Source organism: Taudactylus pleione, unplaced genomic scaffold, assembly GCF_031769625.1.
Source record: "Taudactylus pleione unplaced genomic scaffold, aTauple2 ptg000296l, whole genome shotgun sequence".
In the NCBI taxonomy this organism is placed as follows: Eukaryota; Metazoa; Chordata; class Amphibia; order Anura; family Myobatrachidae; genus Taudactylus; species Taudactylus pleione.
In genome coordinates this window covers 18031122-18054673 of record NW_028284698.1, presented here as the reverse complement: position 1 = coordinate 18054673, position 23552 = coordinate 18031122, and the positions used below count along the sequence as shown (strand labels likewise).

General features: G+C 39.8%; 1 pseudogene; it reads left to right on the top strand.

Moving 5' to 3' along the window:
* The first annotated feature begins 13861 nt into the window (after nucleotides 1-13861).
* LOC148511749 (uncharacterized) lies at nucleotides 13862-14765 on the top strand (annotated as a pseudogene).
* The last annotated feature ends 8787 nt before the right edge of the window (nucleotides 14766-23552 follow it).

The following is a 23552-nucleotide window of genomic DNA, read 5'->3' as shown; positions in this document are numbered from 1 at the left end:
CAAAGATGATAAATCAATATACACTACTGGAAAAAATAAATAATACTTCATATGAATAATATGGATTAAAATAATGCAGTCACATTAGAAGCTTGTTTTCGATCATTCAGCCTTTGCATCACCTGGTAATTATTGGGCTGTAAACATCTTCTGTAGCTACTGTAACTGGATTTCTTCTGCTCTGTGATTTAGAAAGCTTAAGTTCTGTAGAGTACTCATTCTATATCTTTTTATTTAGCGGTACATTTCCTGCTTTTCCTTCACTTAATGACTAGCTATAAACAAAGGCTTAGAAGATTGATTGTATCACACATATTCCTCCCTACATTGGCCTTTCCAGTCAGGACTGTCTGTGGAGACCTTCAAAGCATACTACAGTACTAACTCATTTCCTTGCTAAGATTTGAAGTTACTGAGGTGAAAATATTTGCTTTTCTCAGGCTCCCTTTTGAGGATACTGATTATTCTGTCTCTGATACAACATCTCTATCTTACTCTGCTGTTTACTTCGCATGTATATTATTTTTTACAGCATTTGCTTCAGATGTTTTGAAGTGAACTATTTTATGGTAGAAAAAAATCCTGCCTATGCCATTAACACAAGGCAAGGGTAGATAGGGCAAAAGGTTGTATAGAGAGGCCAAGCTTTAAACTAACAATACAATACAACTTTGATGTTATAAAAGGACTCAGACAAAATAATGGTTCTACTGCTTTTTGAAAAATATATGTTCCGTGCTACATCATTGTCAATGTTATTATCAATTGTAAGATATAAAAACAAACAGGGCATCAACCTTATTTTCCTTTCAATATGCAGTTTTATTGGAAATTGTAAACAAAATTCAATACTACAAACTTTTAAAAAGTAACCAAATATACAATCCTGTACCCAAACCACTTTTAAAGCAAGTTTGACATACTGTATTTGCACATTCCTGTTGTTTTCCAAAATAACAGTTGTCACCCGATAGTACACTGCACCCACGGGTTCCAGATTTATGAGAACTTGGTGAGTATCTATCAGATCTTGTATTTTTTCTATTGCCATGTGCATGTAGTCTTTTTTTTAGATGCTCAGGGATTCTCTACGCTATCCGGTCAGGAGGTCGACAGTCACCATATCGACATTCATGATGTCAACACGACAATGTCGACATTAGAATGTCGACATGGTTCAAACTGTTGACAGACATCATGTCAACATCCACACAATGTAAACATCTGAACTGCCACCATGTGAGAATGCTGACGGGCACAAATAGGCACTGCTGGGACGGTTACGGCTAGGTTGCAGATGGTGGGAGGTTAGGGTTAGGTATTCAGGGGGAGGGTTAGGGGTAGTGATTATGATTAGGGATTGTGGGGAAAATTCTCACTGGAACATCGCTTCTGAGGAATCGTCCCTGGAGTTGATACTCACGTGACTGTCAGGACATGAAAGAAGACACTAGAGCAGCAATTTCCAACCACTCTACCATGGCACACTAGTGTGACGTGAGCGGTTGTCACGTGTGCCTTAAGGTCAGTGAAGTCAGAGTTGACCTTACTTGTACTGCTGGCCTGGGCAGTGTTGGGTGTGCCCGGGCCATGACCTATGGAGACACGGAGGCATGACATAGGTCACGCATGCCAAGTTGCACACTTGCCTGCACACTGCTCCCAGCTCTGCACTGTGTGCTCAGTCACTGAGTGTGACTAAGCAACCCCAGTTGATGAGGGACAGGACAGGGACGACAGTGAGCCTTCTAAGCTGGTTATTTAATTTTTTTCTGTGGGAACCAATGTAAATTTTATTATTTTTCTTGTGGGGAACAATATATTGTTTTTTTTTCCTGTGGGGGCCAATGTGTGTGTTTGTTTTCTTTCTGTGGGGACCATCTTGTTTATATTTTTTTTCTGTGGGGCCTAATATGTTTGTTTTTGTTCTGTGTTTTATTTTTTTCTGTGCGGGGCAAACTTATGAGTGTTTTTTTTCCCATGGGTTTCAATGTGTGTGTTTTTTTTCCTGTGGGAGACTGATGGAGTGCCTTAGCAATTTTAAAATCTTGTTCGGTGTGCCGCGAGTTGGAAAGTTTTGAAAATCACTACACTACTGTAGGGCCACTGCAGCCACCCGGGACAAGGTAAGACACCATACCACCAGGGACCATTTGTCGAGAGTTCATCAAGTCATCATATCATCCATCCATGCAGACATGATGAATGTTGACATGGTCACTGTCAACATGCTGCACATCAAAAGTTCAACCATGTTGACATTCTCATGCCGACATGATGAATGTCAACATAATGACTTTGTCCAATCGTACTCAGCCCATTCAATACATATGCTGGAAGGTATCATGTATATAATATTTTGTAGACATTCCTCTACAACTGTCATGCAAAATGAGCTACAAGCAATAACCTTCCAAATTCCACCTCACTCCAACTTACAGGCAAGCTTGAGCTCTGGATCATAGCTATTAAAGTCTAATTATAAGGAGTCATATCAAATCTGTAATACATATAGAAGAGATACTGTTATCATAATTTTGCAATAAATGTATCTAAATTACCCAGCTAGTGATACCTGACACAGTGTAACTACTAGAGTACCACTAATCAATGAGAACTATTATAATAAAAAAATGTTCACCGCTTTATAAAGTTAGCTACATGATACAAGAACAGGGACGAGTACTGAGCAGAAAATCCTATCTCCATCCATCATTCTAGAGATTGCTTTAATGAATGAGATGATCTATACATGATAATAATCATTTGTAGTAAATATACAGTTTCTTAAAGCACACAGCTGCTTAAATTCCACAGGAATAACATTGTGTCAGTGACCTTTGGAATAAGAGACATTAAACTGACAAAAATATAAGTCTGATGTACAGACAATAATGAATCAGTTATATTGAATAAATATTAGGATATTGTATGATTGGCAGTGAAAAGAATTTTAATAGCACTTTTCTGTATATTTTCTAACACATCTTAACTATCTTTTCTATTCTGGATTTTAATCAATTTTTTGCCTATATACTGAACACATTATTTTAATAAGTAATTAATAAAGATTTTTTACATTTGAACATTGAAATCATTATGACGTAGTCCCTTTAAGTGCACTGTCAAATATACTCTTCTTGTTTTCTCTTTTTTTGTATCCCTGGCTGTTACTCTGCCTTTAATCTCTTGAATTGTCCTGAGGCCTGTGATTTGTTGTTTGGATGATTCAGTTTCCACTTTAAAAATCTCATCAGGATTTTGGAAACATGTTTTTTAATATTCTTTTTCCATGTCTCTGGTTTGTTTTTCTTGATAGTTATGACAGTACTGCTAGTAATCAATAAACCCATTATGTGGCTTCCTCTAAATACACCATTTCCAGTTAAATGTGCTGGTCTCGTACCTCTGATCTAGTTCTTGACTAATGAAAACAGTTTATGTTAAACTACCAAGTGTTTGTGCTTCTGCCCTGTTGCTTACCTTAGCCAGCCAGCCCACTATAGCTTTTGGCCAATATTTGTGAAAGCAATAATGTGAGCTGTGAGTTGCTCAAAATTGATTGGAAATTACTGGAAATTCATTTTATTAATGATAATAATGTTGTAATATTGTAAGAACAAAATAGGTCCAAATTGCATGATTTTAGATGTTTTTATCCATTTTAAAGAAATACAAAACTAAAACAAATGACAATGGTTTTGCCAAAACCAAAACACAATTAAGAGTTAAAACTAAAACAAAATCCAAAAAACTGGGATCTGTACTCATCTTTAATTATAACCTTGCCCATTTCAAGATATATGATACTGATTCCAACATTTAATGATCCCATAGTGTCCAGAGCAATCAAGTATAGTGAGATTTATACAGATCTTTAATGTTGATTGTGAGTTAGATTTGTAAATATTATAATCAGTTTATAATAGGAAACAGGTCTTTAAGAAGAAAATACTGTAAGATGAGAGGACAATTTATATTCTGTGTTTCTGATTAGCTGATTGTAGCTGCCAAATTTTTCTTAAGATCAAATAGCAACCATTAAAAAATTCCTCATATAATAAAGACATACGTATGTTGAGGAGAGCTTTCTGCTCTGTTTCCTCATAGCCACTGCGGTCCCCATAAAAATGTAGGTGCACTACTGCAACCTCTGACCCAATGCACCTTCTGTGCATTCATGCCATTACCGCACATCCATACCATCATGCAGACAGTAAGGACATGCCCATTAGTGCCCCAAAAGTGGATAGTGCTATAGACACCACTGGGATTAGCCACTGTGTCACTACCACTTACCACCTGGTGTGTTCCGCATGTATCTGCAGGTGTTTGCTCCATCCTATTGGTCACAACCTGCAATAACCCAAACCTGGCTGGATCTGTCTTATACTGCGTGTTCCTACATTATGCTGCATTAACCCTGTGTTTTTGCACATCCTGTTGTTCTACCTGGTTTATAAGCTAGAGATGTGCACTTGTCCTTATGTTTAGATTTTGGTTTTGGATCTGGATTCATCTTTGCATTTTGGTTTTGCAAAACCACTCTCAAGGGTTTTGGTTTGGGATCTGTTTTTTTTTTTTAATTTACGCCCCAAATGCGTTTCGTCACAAAGACTTCGACTTTGTCTTTGTGACGAAACGCATTTGGGGCATGGCTTGGTGATGTCACGGCGCTGTGACACCCCGCCGCTAACAGACTGTAGGGAAGTCCGTGATAGGGAACCGGAGCCGAGACGCCTCCATCGGTGTATGGGTTACAGCGCTGTGGATGATACCCAAGCTGTGGGCGCTGTTCCTGAGCTCCAATCCCACAACTGTTGTTGCTACTGCATGCTGACTATCTGAAACTTTGATGTAAGTTTTTTATGTGTGCTTCTTTTAAAAAGATTTTCATTATACTGTGGTGCACACCATTCTCCCTCTTTGACCAGTTTGCGCATGGTGATATACACTTGAAACTTTGACTATATATTATATGTATATATATATATATATATTATGCCAACTGGGAGCTGTTCTATACGTATTCTATTTTATTTTCAATTTCATGATTATTACTGTTTCCTGACCAAAAGGCTCAGCTTTACTCAAAACAGTCAGCAGAACAGTGACATGTATAATTTGATCCTAACAAGAACCCAACGGCTGTTACTGTGTAAATTAAAAAAAATCTATAGACAATATTTTGTACAGATAAAATGCTATCAGAGACTGCAGTGTTTTTCATTTTGCTTTTTATTTTCTGCCTCTTTACAAAATCACTCAATGGCAAGCCAAGGTTACAAGGGCCTTCTTATCTTGCATAACAATACCATCTGAGCAATAGGAAGGTCATCAAGTTATACCTCATTACCAGGCCAGTCAGATTTTAACTACTATGAACTTCAGATGCATAAAGTACACACTATTCTGAATAAATGTTATTTGTTTCTATACACAGTACAATAATTTTTTGTATTTTATCTGCACAACTATTTTAACATGTATTGCAGAGAACATAAAACATTTACAAGTTTTAAAACTGTATTTGCTGGTACAATATATAAGAAACACAAAAAAGAATTGTTAATATAATGAAATAGTAAATATCTAATATATATTAAACACATTTAAATTGCTTTACTTTATGTATGGTGTGGGCATAATTTAATATGGTCAGTTCAAAGCATCTCTGCATAAGGCTTACAGTATGTCTCAGTTTCTCTCATCTCATTACATAGAAAGCAAATACTGTAAGAGTTATTTATATTTGAATCCTTCTTTCCTTTAATATAAATTACTCCCTTGCTTCTTACTGTATTATGATTTCAACAGAAATTGGATACTTTCCTAGTGATTAATATTTGAGGCACAGACATTTACAGCTGCTTTGCTACCCCAAAAATACCTATAGGCCATGGTTAGAATCCCCCTGACGAATGGTCATGAAATTATAGTGCGTATACTGCAGTATGCAGTAGCAGTTACAGATCGTTCAGTAATGCAAAAATGGTCTGACAACTAAAGATGATTAAGATCCTTTAGAATGTAAGCTCTCATGAGCAGGGCCCTCTTCCCTTATGTGCCTCTCTGTCCCTTACTTATACTATCAATTACTGCAAACTCCCTACAATGGCACAAAACAGTTGGTTGCTGTCACCCTGCTGTTAATTTAAATGTTACGATGGCTAATGCAGCAAAGTTTACATACCTTGTCCATGTCCTGCTTTGTATGGTACTGTTAATTTTTGTTTTCTTCTGCTCTCATTTGTTTATGTATAGTACTTTGAAAGGTGCAGGGGAATGCTTGTGGTGCCATACAAATAAAGGATAATAATAATAATCCTAATTGAAGCATATCTTCCATTCACCTTTGTTTGCAGTGCTGCAAATCAACTTTTTAAAATACTGTAGTTACTCTGCTTCTCAAAAATGACTCTGCAATTCAAATCATTTGCATTCTATATTGGGGTTTTCATGTTACAAATGCATTTTGATGCTCAGTCGCTCCCCATTCAGGGTGCTTTTTTCCTGAAGTTGTGCACATACACCTTTTAGTTTAGTTTTTCACTGGTGTGATACCCTGGGATGGCTGGCCTTTGCTGGCTTTTTTGGGTTCCGTGCCCCAGGCTTTAACCTAGAAGTAGAAACCTCCAGTATCAGAGATGCCATGAGATGGCTTGGAGGCTTATACATATCTTTCCAAATATATGCAACTAAGATCTCTGATTTATCTACCACCATGTAGTTTTTCAAGTCTTATTGCTGATATCATACAGAGTGCTGGGGGATACCTTTTTTGTTTCTTGTATAGACTAACCCCTCCCTTTCATGCACCTGAGTGGTATTACTAAGGTGATTGAGCAGCTACCAATATGCATTACATCCTATGATATGGCAGTTAGGAGCTGATTGGCTGGTATGAGGGTTTTCAACATTAAAATTATTGATTAGCACGTATGCCATTTTAAATGTATGCTGTTATACGTATGTTTTTCCTAACATAAACTAGCTTCAGATATATTGCTAATATAGAAATAGCTTCTGCAAGAAAAGAAGGTCAAAACTCATGTCCGAGAATTATCCTGTGATGACAGCATCTGCTTCAGCAAAATGCCTTATATGTATAGTGTATTAGACACATAGAACGTATCCAATTATTATGAGCCATATCATACTCTAGAAATGTATCTGATTGGTTGTTAAGAGATGTATGCCTATAAGCTTTTCTTGGTATAAATAAAGACAGACTGGGGTTTGGTGCCCAGTTCTGACTGAGCAAGACTTGAACCACGTATTGTGTCCATCTCTTCTCTTCTCTCACCGGCCAGCTGGAAGAACAAGCAGGCAGATTTTCCTAGACCTTGGTACTCGGTTGTAACCTGACAGTTTTCTGGGGGCTTAAGTCCGGGATCCCAAAATTCCTGCCTAGGACTGAACAGATGCCACTGAACCTTGGCAGGGCCGAAACTAGGATATCTGTCACCCGGTGCAAGGCAGCAATTTTGCGCCCCCTCTCTTCCGTACCTGGATTTTGTCCTTGCTCCTCCATAAGGCAGTGCATTACTCGGACGTCCCTGGTATAGTGACTTACATTATTCCATACACCATAATGCCCATTACACATTATGCCACACACTGTAATGCCTATTACCAAAGTGCCACTTACATATTTGCCCGACACCATTTTATGCCCCACAGTAATGCTTCTAATTACTTTAAAATTACCTGCTCGTTGCCATGGGGTTTCATGCTCGTTGCCAGGGGTTACATGCTCATTGCCAGGGGGTTTCATGCTTGTTGTCAGGGGATTTATGCTCAGCCAGGGGGGTTTATGCTCGTTGCCAGGGGGGTTGAAGGGAGAAGATGCAGCTCTCAGCATCCTCTCCCTGCAGCTCCAGCGTTCCCGGCACTTCCGGGAACGCTGTGTGCATTGCGCTCTGCTAACAGACACTAGAGATCCAGTAGGACCTCTAGCATCTTTCTCTTCCTTGGCGGCGGCCATTTTTTGATGGCCGTTTTCAGCAGAGTCCATGCGGACGGCTAGTCCGCATGGAATCTGCTGAAAACGGCCATCCAAAAATGGCCGCCGCCAAGAAAGAGACAGACACTAGAGGTCCAATAAGGACCTCTAGCATTAGTCTCCTCTTCGGCGGCGGCCATTTTCAGATGGCAGAGTCTGCTTTTTCACCCCCCCGCAATCCCCTCCCGGTGCACGTGCACCTCTAGCCCCCCCTAGTTGCGACCCTGACCTTGGGAACAGCAGAATAATCCGTACAGTGAGTATTTGAAGAAATGCCCACTGTGCATACTCTCTGCTCTTTTCTGCCCTTCCTAAGTAGTATGTGGGGTTCAGTAGGGGTGGGTAAAGGGGATTTCTGAATTTCTAGCAAATTCTGCCTTTTCCTATGAAGTATAAGTTGTTGGGAATAGTGTATGTATGCTAAAAGAAATGTGAAAGTAAATGTACAGTTATTGAGATGTAAAGGAACAAGGTCTTTAAAAGTTTCAGTCAAAAGGCCGTATTCAATTAGGCTGCGAAAACCCGTTATTGGCAATACTTTTTTGCCGATGATGTTATTTTTGCAGGTTTAACTAATCCCCGTATTCAATTTTACAGACTTTTTGCCAGAGCGAAAAAAAAGTATCACCATTGAATAGTGGCAAGAACAAGTGCAGAATTGGGGATTTGGGGTGCAAACTTCCAAAACCACCCTGCACCCCTTGGACAGTCCCCCAAAGTTATGCTGTGTTAAAAAAATTAAAAAAGGACCACAGTACACCCCAAAAAATGTACTTCATTTTCAGGGCAAAAAAAAAATTTGGGGGACAAACTTCTAAACTAGCGAAACAGACTCAGGGGGGGATCCCCTAGTATGCGGCAGGTGTTTCTTGGATTGCAGGTGGTTGCAGTAGGTGGATTTTTCATTATTTTTAAAACTTCACATTAGCCACTTTAAAATATGCTTGTACCCATTTCCATGTACCCCAAGATTGATGGGACACCTTATTTTTCTCAAAAAAGTAGCTAAATGCTATTCTTCACCACTTTCCCAAAGACGCTATACAGCACCTATTGAGACCATTTAAAGACCCTTAGCAGGGCTATTCAGGGGTACCCATAGTGATCCCTCATGTCAGAGCTTCTTTTGGGGGGGTGTCAGGCTGATTTTCCCTAAAATGACAGGACTTTTCACCAATTTCATTTTCACTAGGTCCCGTTTTCGCCAAAATGAAATTGAATATGGGGAATCGCGGGGATGAGCGCGATAAGTTTTCACTTCCAAAACCTCAGATTACAGCAAAAAGTCCGGCAATGGATTTTTCACCTCAAATTGAATATGACCCAAAGACTACACTTTCCACCTGCAACTAAAGGCTTGACCTGTCTTTTGGAAACTGTGGCCCCTGGGCTGACTATTCAGTGACCTCCTAGTTCTCAATTTCTGACTGTTTGAAGTTACGCAGAGTGTCTTATTCACGGTAAAAGTGAGTGGATACAGAAGAACTGTGCCCATTGAGTTGGAATAAGGGCACCTGCAATTCTCAGTTGTGACCCCTAGGGGCACCCTGACTCAAATGGTTGTTTATCTAATTATCTGTAAATGCTAACATAGGCACATGTCATATAGTGAGACATCAGAGATAATCATTTTAATAGCATTGATCATCACACGAAAGCTATACTGCTTATGGGGCCTATGGAAATTATGGGACATTGCCACAGTTGTACTGGAGTATGAACCACACACAACTGAAATGTGAAAGGTCTACTTGTATGATGGTACTACAGAAAACCAGATCATTTATAAGTCCTGATCTAATAGCTGTTGTAAATAAGAGTGTCACTTGTGGTATATATTTCAAGCAGGAGGAGGAACAAAATACAAGGGAATATACTTGCCTCACAGGGTGTCATTTAGACCCATCATATCTGGCTACCAGGATAGGGGAGGATTGGGCTGGACTAATAAACTATCTACCCAGGAATTTGTATAGGGATAGTTCACCAACAGCCTGTCCAGCTATTAGGGGGTTGCCTGACGACAGATGGTTCAACCTGATAAGACAGGTTTTGTTGTATGGTCACCCATAGGAACAGGGATATGATAGATATCTCTGAAGCTACAGTAATAGCAGTTCTGTATAGTTGTAGGGACACACATAAGTGACACAACATATTTATAAGGGAGGGTGGGTGAAGACTGGAGGCAGTTAATAATCCACATTTCCCAGAAATATAGGAGGAAACAAGGGCCAGTAATCTTCCCTAAATTATCCATGAAGGATCCCCAGAGATCATTTGCTGCAAGACCTTGGCAAATATTGTGCCAATTGCCAAGAGCAAGAAGGATATTACATGACACAGACACCCCTTAGATTACATTGTAAGAACTGTACAGGAACTCTAATATTACAGAACACTAGGTAGTGTCCTTTCCCATATTTGACAGGGATACTCCCTAAGAAATTATTGAAAACACATATTCTGGGCTTCAGATAGCCTTTGTCATAATAGTGGGAACAAATAGTAATAGTCCATCATACTTACAGACACTTCTGGGCCAAGATTGGATGGTAGTTTGTGGGAAGATTCCTAGAAATGTTCAATCAGAATCTGCACCATTGGTTTGGCCCAAGGTAAAGATACATGATCCAGATAAGGATTTTAATGCAAGGATTTCCAAGATACTACAGAGAGACCCCAGAGGAATAAAATAAGAAACCTTCAAGAATTTCTAGTATTGATTAGGAGCTGGTAACCCAAGTATGGGGGCTTGGGGCAGTAAAGTTATGGCAGAATCAAAACAAAGTAGTCCTGTGGAGCTAATCAGAGATTAGGAAGGTAAAAGTGCACTTAAAGAAGATATATCAGAAAGCTGGGTTGCACAAGTATGGATCTTTGGATCCAATATGGTGGGAAATTTTTCCAAGAGAACAAAAGACATGGGTCAAACATAAGGGATATAACCATCAGGTAAACACATGGATAAGGGTAGCTAAACAGGTCCAGAAAAGTGAGGAGGCATTAAGTGAAAGAACAGGAGAATTTTTAGAAGACTGTGGACCTTATCCACCGTCTGCACCACCACCTTCAGTAGGACTACACATATCAACCACACCCACACTGCCTTCCATTATGCTCAAAAGAAGAGGTGAACGATGGCACATGGAGTCAACTCCATGTAGACCTTTGTTCCCACAATTTCAGAAGTAATGGAAATGTCCCCCAGGGCAGGTAGGAAATGTTCAGCTTGAGAATTCTGTGTACCACCTGCATATAATATCTGTCCAAATTGTCAGAAGCAAGTCCCAGAAGGAGGGGAACCATGTGATTTAGATTCTACTACAATGACATTCAGAGTTCTATACAATACACCAACCACACCTCAACCTCCATCTCTTCTTAAAAGAGTGGTGGAGGCCATTCCATGGGATTCTCTAGAAAGCCCTTTAATGCCATATGTGGGCAACAGTGTATCCTATAGGCATAAGATATGTAAGAAGGCATCCACTAGAAATCCATTTGCACCATGTGAATGCCATTATTGTACAGGAACAAGTGTACATTTCGTACAACACACAGAACCACATACCAATCCTAGAGAAAGCAGAGATTTTTCCAGTCACTGTCCAGAGGTTCCTTGAACCTGACCCTGCCCGTGAAGGCCAGCAAAGGTTAGCAAAGACACAGGTCCAATATAAACCCTGGTCTTCTAGGGAACTGGATGATGTTATCACTAAGGCTCAGGACCCTAGAAAGAATCCCATGGCTTACCACAGATTTGTGGAAAGATTAGTAAGTGTGTGGGGAGCAGTGTGGGTAGACTTAGTGGAAGTCTGCATAATGACTATAGGTACAGGCAGTGTGGCTGAGATACTGGCTTTACCAGTTCAAGCCACCCAAGTAGTAAAGCTTCCTCAGGAGGAGGATATAAATAATCCAGAAACAGGAACCCTTTTTGTAAATAGAGTAAGGGTATGGTATCAGATGCAGCAACAACATATGCCTGCAGTACCAGAGGCAAAACAGAGAGTAGAACAATCTGTTAAGGAGTATTATGATCAGACCCACCAATCACATCTGGACAGGGGGTTTGGGAACGATAAAGAAATGCACCAATGGATGTTGAGGATCTCCTTCTTAGGGGGATTGTTAGAAAATCTCAAAGTAGTACTATATCAGAAAAGGCCAGAAGCTGGTACTATGACATTACCAGTAGTATTGGATGTCTTAAGGGCAATTGGAGATCAAAATGAAGAAAAAAAAGGAAAGCTAAGAATCAGCCACAGAAGGCTACAGTGCATGCAGTACAGGAAGGGGGTTATAGACCCAAAAATCAGCAAAGGCTAAATAAGAAAGTACTTTACAGTAATTGATTTCGCTAATGCCTTCTTCTCAGTACCATTAACTCCAGAATGTCAGTTACACCTGGCATTTACCAGCATGGGCAAACAGTATGGCTGGACCAGAATTCCACAGGGCGGGGCCACGTTTCCATCAGAGTTCTCAGAGGCAATGTCTCTAGTGCTGCAGGGGTGGAGGCCCCAACAACCATCCAATCAATTATTGCAGTATGTAGATGATTTGCTTCTATGTGCAGACACAGAGGAAATTTGCCATACTGAGACAGTGTCATTGTTGAATTTCCTATGTGAACAAAATTGCAGTGTCTAAGTACAAGTTACAAGCTGGTAAAACACAAATTACCTTTTTGGGTCATTGCATCTCACAAGGTATTAGACACGTCACACAAGATAGAGTATCTGCAATGCAAAAAGTACCTGAACCCACCACTACCCAACAGCTAAGGGCATTTTTGGGAATAGTGGGGTACTACAGAGAATGGAAACCTAATGCATCTTGGCTAAAATACCATTATATGATGCTCTGACAGATTCAAAACAGGAAAAGGTTAGCCTCACTGTGCAACAGAAACAGGCTTTCCAAGATATCAAGTCTGTGGTCTCCCAGACACCAGCTTTATGCTTACCTAGGTATGATAGACCCTTTATGCTGTTCTGTCATGAAAAAGAGGGGCATGCACAAGGAGTATTAGTGCAGGTACATGGAGGTAAACACAGACCCCTTGCATATTATTCCTTGCAGCTAGATAGCATAATCAAAGGAGCCCCCTCTTGCAAAAGAGCTGTGGCTGCAGCAGCGTTTCTTAAAGCTAAAGCTGCAAATTTAGTTGTGGAACATCATTTAATAGTACAAGTCCCACATTCTGTTACAGAAATTTTGAATCATGCCAGAACTAAACATTTATCAGCAGCAAGACTAACCAAATATGAAGTGGCTCTTTTGAGCACCACAAACATTAGCATAAAGAGATGTACAGTATTGAATCCTACTACGTTGCTCCCAATGCAGGATTCAAAAGGTGGAAAAGAAGGGAGTACAAAGATATCTGATGACACTTTTAAGACAGATTCAGATGAGTCAGCACAGATGGTGTAATGGTTAGCATTACTGCCTCACAGCACTGAGGTCGTTGGTTCCCACTACAGCCCTAACTGTGTGGAGTTTGTATATTCTCCCTGTGCTTGCGTGGGTTTCCTCCAGGTGCTCCGGTTTCCTCCCACACTCCAAAAATATACTGGTAGGTTAATTGGCTCCAAACAAAAATTACCCCTAGTGTGTATGTGTGTGTATGTGAGCATGTGGTTGGGAATATAGAGTGTAAGCTCCACTGGGGCAGGGACTGATGTGAATAGTCAAATATTCTATGTACAGCACTGTGGAATATGTGTGCGCTATATAAATAACTGTTAATAAATAATAAATAATGAGTGTAATGTAGAGAAATATCAAGATAAACACACACAACAAAATTTTTCTCAACACAACTGTTTGGAATTAATGAAATTTGAAATGCAGGAGCTTGATAAAGTCACTGATGTGCCCCAGGAAAACCCAGATTGGGAGCTATTTGTTGATGGCTCCAGGTATTACCACAATGGGTCACCAAGGACAGTGTATGCTGCCACCACCTTGGAGGAGGTATTGATTCAGGAACCACTCTCACCTTCTTGTTCTGCAGAGTTAAGGGCACTCACTGGGGCATGTATAATGGCTCAACATCAAATAGCAAACATATACACTGACTCCAGGTATGCCTGGGGTATAGCTCATGATTTTGTACCTATTTGGAAAAGTAGGGATTTCATGGGGTTGGCTGGCAAGCCCATTAAACATGCTGACCTCGTTGTTTGCAGCCTTGCAACTTCCCACTGGAGTAGCCATTATCAAGGTGCAAGAACATACAAAGGAGAAAATGGCTGAAGCCAGGGGAAATGCCAAAGCTGATGCTGGGCCTAAGGAAGCAGCCCTAATAGATGTACCAGCCCAATATGGTATAGAAACTGATGCAGCAGATAGTACAAATAGAAAAAAAACAGATATACAGACCCTTATACAGTTTTAGGAGCAAGCACTAGCAGGTGAAAGAAAAGGCTGGGAAAAAGAGGGAGCCACCTGTGAAGAAAAGATATGGAGGAAAGGAGACAGGTGGTGTCTCCCCATGGCCTTATATCCCCTTATGACTGAGTTGGCACATGGTCCTATGCATAACTCGAAGCAGGCTATGGCAAACACAGTCTACCAGCATTGGATAGCACCAGGATTTAATGCAGCAGCTACTGCTCATGTGGCTGCCTGCTTGGTGTGTGAAAAACACAATCCAGGACACACCACAGAAACATACACCCAGGCCTTTGTACCCATTTCAGAGACTGCAGATTGACTACATACAGTTACCCAGGGTGGTGGTATATGAGTATGCCCTCATTTGTACCAACTTCTTTAATAATTGAGCAGAGACGTGGCCTGTTGCCAAGGCAACTGCCAAAACAACAGCAAAAAATTAATCAGTGAAGTGATCTGTAGGTATGGGATACCAGAAACCATTGACTCAGATAGAGGATCACACTTCACTGGAGAGGTAATGCAACACATAATGAAAAATATGGGAAAAGAGCAAACTTTCCACACCTATTTCAGAACACAGGCAAGTGGGTGTTTCGAGAGGCTTAATGGTATCTTAAAACTAAAAATTCAGCAAATGATGGCTGAAACAGGCAAAACATGGGTTGACAGGCTACCAGTGGCATTATACTCAGTTAGGACAACACCCAGTAAGAAACATAGACTATCACCATATGAAATATTGTTTCTCAGTGCACCCAAGACAGGGTGCTACTTTCCACAGCAGGTTCAGCATAACCATGCAGACCTAATTGACTATGTAGCCACATTATGTAAACAAGTAGCTAACACCCATTCTCTAGTTTTCTCCTCTCTTCCAGATCCAGACACAACTCCAGGTTCACACTCTCTTGAACAAGGAGATTGGGTATATACCAAGAGGCATTTGAGAAAACCTCTGGAACCAAGGTTCTGCTGACCACACCTATCTCAGTGAAACTTGGAGGATAGGCTACGTGGATACATGCATCTCATTGCAAGAAACTCACAGTCAAGCTTGAAGCAGCAAAATGAATCCTTTTTATATTGGTGTCAGTGTTTATGATTGTGATAATAATGTGCACTTGGTTCCAAACTAAAGAGAATCTCTAAATGAATGTCAGAGAATGTCACAAAATACTAAATGAACCTTGGTCCAATTCATTTGTCCAGATGCAGAACACAGCAGCACAGCAACTCAATATAACTAACTGTTGGGTATGCACCCATTCCTCTCTTTCCTCAAAGACCATGAACTGGGTGGCAGAACCACTGACACTAGTAGAAGTTCTAACTGTAAACTTCTTCTCCTTAAATCCAGTGACAAGAGCAAAATATGTAACTAAACCTGCACCCCTATTGGCTAGTCTGCCAGGGAAGAATGTAAGCTTTTGTTTTTCAGTACCCCCTATCCCTACTTACAAGAGATGCATGGGTGGAAGAATGAGCTAAAGTTAGGGGATGGGTCTGTAGCAAAGCCGGTAAGAAGGTCCCTCACCCAAACTCAATGTAGAGAGGCCATATTTAGATTTAAGGACCTGGCTGGTAGATTTAGGGACACAGTGGATCCTGACTTAACTGATGCCTCAATACCTCCCCTGGCAATACAAATTGGTGTTAATAGATCTATCCCGTTGATAGGGGCATGGGTGCAGGGTGAGATACCTGATTACTGGAATAAATTCAACTCTAAGGGAAATCATACTAGATTGACTCAAAATATAACACTGATAAAATCCTCTCTACTGCCTTACTCAAACTATGGTAGGATTCCCTACTACTCTCCCTGCAACATATATTATCTGTGTGGAAGATATGCATATAAATGGTTGCTGTATGAAGGATTTGGAAATTGTATACTGTGTTACATATTGCCTCCCACCTATTATATAGAAAATTTACAGTTTGCACACTTATAACATTGGGATTTCAAAGAACATTCCATTATAAGAATAGAAGTTCAGCCAGCCAGCAAGGCCAATCAAGATTTAATTACATTACCATGGGTCAATAGGTGTTGTATAAAAAAAGCATTCTATTATATAATGGATTTAGCTAACCTTATTGACAATATTACTAACTTATATGATGAGAATTTTAGACTGATGCTTAGGGAACTTTGAGTATTACCTAACTGCTCGAGAAAGAGGAATGTGCATGATAGTAAAAGAGGCCTGCTGCAATAACATATGAACTGACGGAAACCATAGAACAGCATCTGGACAAGGTTTTGGAACTGAAGAAACAGTTTGCTAAAGATCACACTGAGAAGCCATGGTTCAGTATGTCATAGTTCTCTTGGCTAAACCCAGCAAATTGGTTCCAAGGAATAGGAGGATGGTTCATGGGAATAATTGAAATTATAGGAAAGGTACTTCTGGCAGGGATTGCTCTGTACACCATATATAGAATGACTAGCTGCTTGCTTGCTGAAAAATGCAAGAAAAAGTCTGTAGTAACAGCCTTGATGATGGTGGAAGAAGTGCTCTTGCAGGTTACAGTAGCTTGGTGTTCAAACTCCAGAAGAAAGAACCTAATAACTGCAAACAACAGCTCCATTTGTTGTAGTTACCAGTTGATTTCCAAACAAGCTTTACAGAAAGTAATTGTCTAACATACAAAATTATAAAGTTTTTCAGAAGACTTGAACCCCTCTAAGATAGACTTGAGATAGAGAGCAATGATTTAGGTAGCGAATGATCTCTGATCTATCTACAAGCTGTCCTTAAGATAGCTATGTATGGTAAAGTAGGTGCCATCACAAATTCTTGCGATTCTATCACAGGTATAGGGACAAGTGTTAGTAAAAAGAAGGTACTATGAGGGTTTGCAACAGCAAAATTATTGATTAACATCAACATGATATGCCATTTTAAATGTATGCTTTTATACATATGTTTTCCCTTACATAAACTAGCTTCTATATTGCTAATATAGAAAAAGCTTATGCAAGAAAAGAGGAAGTCAAGACTCAGGTCCCAGAATTATCCTGTGATGACAGCATCAGCTTGAGAAAAAATGCCTTATATGTATATTGTATTAGACACATAGAATGTATCCAATCATTATGAGCCATATCATGATCTTTAAATGTATTTGATTGGTTGTTAAGAGATGTATGCCTATAAGCTTTTCTTGGTATAAATAAAGACAGACTGGGGTGTGGTGCCCAGTTCTGATTGAGCAAGACTTGAACCACGTATTGTGTCCATCTCTTCTCTTCTCTTGCGAGCCGGCTGGAAAACAGGCAGATTTTCCTAGACCTTGTTACTTGGTTGTACCCCAACACTGGTACTTTATCTCTGCTCACTTTATCTCCATCCAAGGCTCAGTAAATAGACCCCCATAGTGTGATACTGTAAAAACTGACTAAATTGTCCTTCACTGTGCACAAAAAAGTTTAAATAACGTGCTTCTTAGAACTCCGGAACCAGAGAGCATATTAAAAGCTATGGCGAATCTGCGCATACACCATCTGAATCGAATGCTTACAAGATATCCAAAATATATAGGACCATTACAGTATATTTGTCATTGTGAGAACAAAAAAAGGGAAAAAAAATATACTCTCTTGTAGGGGCACTCTTCTATGTATAATTACACATACAAAAGTGGCCCCACAAGAGAGTATACTTTTTCTCTTTTTATTCTAGCAATTCTTACGTTTTATTCCAGGGGTGCTTTGTGACATAGAAGTACTCCAGAGGCTTGATCACACAGTAAAATTGACTCAAAATTTAAACCACTCTGTATTGGATTTTCATAGCTGATGGGTTTTTTTTTATATGTGATTTATTGAAGCTGTTTCTTCTTGTGCATGCAGAATATGTTTTATATGTATTTTTGAGATTAATATACTAATTTCACTATTGATCACCTTTTTATTTAAAGTAATGTCTTTGTTATTACAATAAATACATTGCTATATACTTTCTATATATTTTCTCTGTCTCGTGGGTCCGATATATGTGTATTGGCACTACCACAAATCATTATACTACTAATCACTTACAAATATCTAGGCCTAAATTTATGTTGTACATACTGGTTCGCTAAATACACCTCTTAACCCATGTGAACACCATACCCCTTTTCTTTGAGTATCTTTGTCATCACAAGTTGTTCCAAACACAGCAGTTAAGATTCATGGTAGATGTATGTAAAATAGGTATAAACAGTCATATTTTTGAGTTGGAACATTCCGGAATGCCATTCCTGGAGCTTTTCTCAGAAATGACATCATCATGAATGGCATTCTGGAACCCACCTGCTAGCTTAGCAATCACCTATCGGGGATCCATCCAGGGACACTAAGAGACACTGACATCCACAGTGGCAAACGAATATGGGGCCGACCATGAACCGATGACAGTTCACAGTCCTGGCAGCCAATCAGGAGTGGCTGCTCCTGATTTGCTGCTGGTCTGCGAGCTGTGATTGGCTCGCATCCACGCCATATTCAAAATACCATTGCCATCACAGCTAGCCTCTTATGTCTCTTCATGTTATTAGTATTACTGAGTGTAAATTGATGGCTGCTCAGTCCACAACAGCAATTATCTTGCAGCTGGTGCTAATCCCTTTTTTTCATAGTCCTGTGCCCTCCACTAGTCCCAACCTTCCCTGGCCTGTGCCCCCTCAAGTCCTTTATTCCTTGCCGAGTGTCCATGGCCACTGGCGTTGGTGCAAAATGCCTGTGCCACAATGCTGGATCTCCATGTAATTTAGATATGTGGTAAACATTGGGATGCATGCACTGTGCATCTGAGATGCATGCACAGAGGTAAAACGCTTTACCTGCATTGACCTCTAAGTCATTTTTTTGATATTAGGCTGTTTTAATAATGGGTTGCTACAGCTATGACAACTTCTCAGAATTTGAGGTTAGCTCCCATTAGTAAACTTCAGTAAATGTGCAGCTTTTCATTTTACAACACAATAGCTTACTCTTTAAAATATAATTGTTCTTGCTCTTAATCTAATCCAATATCAGATTGTGTTGCTGTAGGTTAGTTCTTGAATGGGTTACATTGTGGGTAATGCTACTTTGTATTCCTCCCTTTGTGCTTCATTTGATGTATTAAGTATTTGGACACATTCGACCCCAGTTGGGGTTACTGTTCTCATTTGCCCTCACAAGTCCTTATGGGTCAGATGTAATGTATGACTTGTTCTGCTCTGAACTTACTTGCAGCTATTGCTCTTGGATAGCAATTACATTTCATACAGTTGGAAAACAAAATAATGGAAACACAGTTTTAGTGATAGTAACTTGCTTGCCTTATTGCAACAATAAAATATGCAGTGGTTTTTGATGCCTGTATAAAATGGAGCCATAATCTGTGCATGTATTTGATCTGTAAAAGGGAAAATAGTACACTTGTTTGAATTCCAGGGGGCATATACTGTAGCTGGTGCACATCTATCATATGCATCTGGGGAAAAAAACTGTTAATGTCTCTGCCATTTCTGGACAGTGTCCAAGGTTAATGGAATTCATGGAAACAATTATCTCAGAAAATGATAAAATTATTGAAACATGAATAATTGCAGGACTCATTCATCTTTGTTTCCAGTAAAAAAAAAGAGATTTACAAAACCAAAGACTACAATAGAGCTGTTATTGCCAAACCACTAATTACAGATCATATTACCAATAAGAAGGAAAAGCTGGTGTACTGACCACAGGAACAATACAGTGGGTGAAAGTAACTGAGGCATTTGGGCAGATTTCTATATCATGCTGATTTGTGCATACTTTGTCAAGTCCAGAATATCATACAATTCACAATGCTTTGACAGCAACACTTTTCCTATTTGCATCAGTGTGTTTGGTTGCAAATCTCTGACTTGTAAATCAATACACAGGTTTGGTAAGCAGCATTTTAAAACACAAAAAGAGACAAAGGTGGTACTCAGTGAGATGATGGCATGATTTGAAAATTGTATATATGGGAGTTAGTAAAATATTAATTTATTAGTTATGTCCTAAAATGTGAATGTCAGTTGACATGGGGATTAATACCAACAATACACCAATGTGTGAAAAAAGGTAAATACAGTTTGTTGACAACGTAGTGGGTAAACATCCACAAATGGAATGAAAAGTGGTGAAATATTACAGAATATGTACAGAAAATTGGCAGTGACACAAAAGGAATAATATAAAATTGTACACTACACCTAAAATCTACACAAAAACATATAATGCACAATATCAGTATATCTACACAGTAAAGGCGATCCTAAGAATTTGTATAGAATAATGAAGTTATGTAGCACTGAGGTGGTTTTGTAGAATAAGGAGGAGCATGAATTGTATTCTGCTTTTCCCTGTGTGACTTTAATGTTAGTAAACAGGAGATGAGAGAGACACACATACATTTAAGCATTGTCAGAGAGGGCGGTAAAGGTGTAATGTTACTTTTGCTTTCCGCTGTGTGCTAGGAATGCCAGTGAATGGTGGATGAGAGAGCCTCAAACACAGGATGACAGCTCAATGGAACAGAAAATCAAGAAGTAAGAACATATAATGAGGGTTCATAAGGAGATGTGCTGTCATATCTACAGTCCACCCTTTGCCAAGGGCAGTGAATGGTGGATGAGAGAGCTATGTACTCAATGGAATCTGAATTATGTAAAGGTAAGTATGGAAAAGAAGGTGTTTGGCCATTTGATATAAATTTCAGAAATATAGGTCTGCTCATGGACGTTCAGGATGTTTGGGCAAACAAGAACTCAGCTACAGTATATTCATTAAGCACAAATAACTACAAAAAAGGTCAGTAAAAATACAAATGTTCTAACCTTTTGGTAAGTGTGGTGTATGTGTGAATGCAATTCTTGTAGAAAAAACAGATCTCAGGAATAGATTAAACAACAATATTTATTTAGATTAAATTATACTTATACATTGGTGCAATTTGGATATTGAGATACATGAGTTAATTACTGAAATTACTGAATTACTGCATACAGGCAGGGTTACATATAGACATGCACATACAGGCATGGTTACATATAGAGACACACAGAAGAGTTACATATAGACATATACACACACATACAGGCAAGGTAACACAGGCAGAGTGGTGGATACAAACAATGTGTTCCCCTGTTGTCTCACCCACAATCACTTTGATGTGGAGCTTCAAGCTGATTCCTCATCCTCCATGCTGACTGAACTGAATAGTTATATAATTTTGTTTATCCTTGCCCACCTGCTCATGTAAGAGGAGCATGTGTGCAAGGCTCCTACAATCAGAGCTCAGCACATGCTTCTCTGACCCCCATGTGTCTGTGCATAGAGAAGCAGTAGGAAGGAGCTGCCTCCTGTGAGTATGCAATGTCATTACCATTTTCTTGATGCTGCCCTGGCATAGTGCCCATATGCCACTCCATTGCATCCCCTCTCTGTCAATGCCAGGCTGCAGCATGGCAATGCCCTCCTCACTGTGGTGGTCTACATGGCCGCGTTCCCCTTGCAGTGGTCGGGCTGGCCCTGTATGTGGGCTGACTGAGCTTAGGCTGGAATGACACTTGGTAATTAAGATGTACAATTCTGGCCAGCGGGAGGTGGAGATTTACAATTCAGATATATTCAAGCTTTGGCTCTCTTCTGCCTCTGGCTTCAGCTACTGTGCTGTATCCACAGCTTCAGTGTAACATTCAGAAGTGTTCCATCTCCAGCTGTAGTGATGTTGCTGCAGCTACAATCAATTTGTAGTGCTCTTAATCCACGGCTGCCTCTTCCACACTTACTGAGCCTGCTCCAGACGGGCAGGGTGATTATCTGTGTGGCGTGGGGGTGAAGCCGGGATTGTGTGAGGTTGTTGGTGAGATTTGTAGAGTTTTACCCAATGCGTTTATGCCACACATATTTTTTTTCAAGGGTTTCTGGATTTACAGAAGGTTTCTTTCTTTATACTTCCTGGATTGAATATTACACTATTCTCATTGGACAGAGCTCTTGTGGGGGTATGGTTGTATTTGGAAAGTTGGAGATTGTAACAGCGTTGCTAAATAGACAAGAGGTGGATGGTGAGGGATGTACATGAGGGCAACACATATACAGTAGATACAACAGTGTGATTAAGTTAATTGATATGCTTATGATACAGATGTACTAACCACAATTATCCTAAAATGATAAGAATAGTGTGAATGTGTCAGTTATATAGACACTATTCTGACTTATTATGTATTTATATCTCATGAGATCTGGTAGTAGGAGGTTTTATGGCAGGTGTATTGGTAGTTCATAACTAGGGGCCTGATTCTGCTTGGATCTAATCTACTAATACGCATGCAATCGGCTGATTGTTGTGCACTGTGCATGTGTATACATTGCAGTGCATGAACCAGCCACTGCGATCGGGACTGCGATCACAGAGACCACGCAGACCCACCGCAGAGTGATTGACAGGAAGTGCCATTTGTGGGTGGTGCGTTTGAACTCCGTTGCATGGGCGTGCATAAATTATCTACTGTGATGCCCTATGCAGCCTGAGGCCTCATAGCGTGTGATGAAGTTAGCAATTCCTTTTTAATGTCAGAGCTTGTGCAAGTGTGTGTGAGCCTGCGATAGTACTCGATTGTACCGATGTTTCGCAGTATTGCTAAACATTACGGATGTGTGTATGGTAAAGTGGGCGTCCTTATGTAGCGCTGTGGAGGCATAGCGATCGCAATAAACTAGCATACTATCGCAGTTGAATTGTGTGTGTAATTGCTATTGCATTTACAGTTGCGATCGGTAGTGAATGAGGCTTTAAATTCTTAACTACAGTTAGTATAATGGTAGCAATGGTAAATATAAAACCTATTATGGTATGCTAGCAAGAGTGTTAAATATATGATGTAGTGGTTGCAGCATAAATCTCAATGTTTAACCTGTTCATAACATCTGTATTTACAAGAATTGCAATTACACAAACACCACACTTACCAAAAGGTTAGTGCTTAGGAATCACATTTGTATTTTAATCTTTCTCTAATAGGGGCGTAGTCACCTCCAACCCAAGAAGCTTCCAAAACAAAGTGTCCTTAACTTTAGAGCAGTTGCATACCACCCTATTGTATCAAAAGTATTAACTGTTCC